Source organism: Pteropus vampyrus, unplaced genomic scaffold (assembly GCF_000151845.1).
Source record: "Pteropus vampyrus isolate Shadow unplaced genomic scaffold, Pvam_2.0 Scaffold84, whole genome shotgun sequence".
NCBI classification, from domain to species: domain Eukaryota; kingdom Metazoa; phylum Chordata; class Mammalia; order Chiroptera; family Pteropodidae; genus Pteropus; species Pteropus vampyrus.
The window spans coordinates 1518857-1521081 of NW_011888865.1; the positions used below are offsets into that span (position 1 = coordinate 1518857).

The 2225-nt window shown below is 34.4% G+C and overlaps 1 pseudogene; it reads right to left on the minus strand.

Annotated features, from left to right (window-relative positions):
- Positions 1-624: 624 nt before the first annotated feature.
- On the minus strand, positions 625-744 carry LOC111741981 (annotated as a pseudogene).
- Between the last annotated feature and the right edge of the window lie 1481 nt (positions 745-2225).

The window sequence follows — 2225 nt, forward strand, 5'->3', positions numbered from 1 at the left end:
TGAACCAAGAAGAACTGGAAAATCTAAATAGACCGATCAGCAGTATGGAAATTGAAACAATCATCAAAAATCTACCAAAAAGTAAAAGTCCAAGACCAGATAGCTTCACCAGTGAATTCTACCAAACATTCAAAGAAGATTTAATACCTATTCTCCTCAAACTCTTCCAAAAAAACGAAGAGGAGGCAATACTTCCCAACTCATTTCATGAGGCCAATATTACACTGATATCAAAACCTGGTAAAGATAACACAAAAAAAGAAAACTACAGACCAATAGCTCTCATAAACACAGTTGCAAAAATCCTAAATAAGATACTAGCCAACTGAATACAGCAACATATTAAAAAGATTATACACCACAATCAAGTGGGCTTCATCCCAGGGGAACAGGGATGGTTCAACATACGCAAATCAATTAATGTGATACACCACATAAACAAATTTAAATATAAGAATCATATGATCATATCAATAGATGCAGAAAAAGCCTTTGACAAGAAACAATATTTATTTATTTTTTATTTTTTAAGTTTTTTTTTAGGCGAGGCAACTCTTGGTTGACCTCACAGAGTGCAAGGAACTTGTCAGTTTACAATCTCTTATTTTTTATTTTTTATTTTTACGCCTACAGCACCTGGTCTTCCTAGGTGGTCTCCCATCCAAGTACTAAACCAAGCCTGACCCTGCTTAGCTTCCGAGATCAGATGGGATCGGGCTTGTTCAGAATGGCATGGCCGTAGATAGCATCCATTTATGATCAAAACACTTAACAAAATCGGTATAGGAGGAAAGTACCTTAACATAATAGAGGCCATATATGACAAACCCTCAGCCAACATTATACTTAATGGGGAAAAACTAAAAACCTTCCCTCTAAGATCAGGAACTAATACCACTGTTATTCAGTATAACAATGGAGGTCCTAGCGAGTGCAATCAGGCAAGAGAAATATATAAAAGGCATTCGAATAGGAAACGAAGAAGTCAAACTGTCACTATTTGTAGACGACATGATTCTCTATGTAGAAAACCCTAAACACTCCACAAGAACACTACTAGAAACAATAAGCAAATACAGTAAAGTTTCTGGATACAAAATCAACGTTCCAAAATCCATAGCATTCCTATACTCTAATAATGAAGGGTCAGAAAAAGAAATAGAAAAAATAATTCCTTTTGCAATTGCAACATAAAGAATAAAATACCTAGGAATAAATCTAGCAAAACTTGTGAAGGACCTATATAATGAAAATTATAAGGCCATATTAAAAGAAACCGAAGATAATACAAAGAAATGGAAAGATATTCCATGTTTTTGGACTGGAAGAATCAACATAGTTAAAATGACCATAATTTCTAAAACATTATACAGATTTAATGCAATCCCCATCAAAATTCCATCAGCTTTTTTAAAAGAAATAGAAGAAAAAAACATGAGATATGTATGGAAACACAAAAGATCCTGAATTGCCAAAGCCATCCTGAGAAAAATCACTCTGCCCAACTTCAAATTATACTACAAAGCGATAGTAGTCAGAACAGCATGGTATTGGCAGCAAAACAGACACATGGACCAGTGGAACAGAATCGAGAATCCAGAAGTAAACCCATCTTTATATGGCAAATAATTTTCGACAAAAAAAAACAAAGCATACGGTGGAGAAAGGAAAGCCTCTCCAATAAATGGTGCTGAGAAAACTGGAAAGCCACCTGCAAAAGAATAAAACTAGACTGCTATCACCACGCACCAAAATTAACTCAAAATGGATTAAGGACCTAAATATAAGACCTGAAACAATAAAATGCATAGAAGAAAACATAGGAACTAAACTCAAGGACCTTGTACTTAAATAGGATTTTATGAATTTGACCTCAAAGGCAAGGGAAGTAAAAACTAAAATAAATGAATGAGACTACATCAAACTAAAAAGCTTCTGCTCAGCAAAAGAAATTGTCAACAAGGTAAAGAGACAGCCATCCAAATGGGAAAATATATTTGTAAGCAACATCTCCAATAAGGGCCTAATATCCGAAATATACAAAGAACTCATATGACTCAATAACAACAACAACAAAAAAAATGAATGATCCAATCAAAAAATGGGCAGAGGACCTGAACAGACACTTCTCCCTAGAAGACATACAAATGACCAACAAATATATGAAAAGATGCTCAACATCGCTAACTATTAGGGAAATGCAAATCAAAACCACAATGAGATAT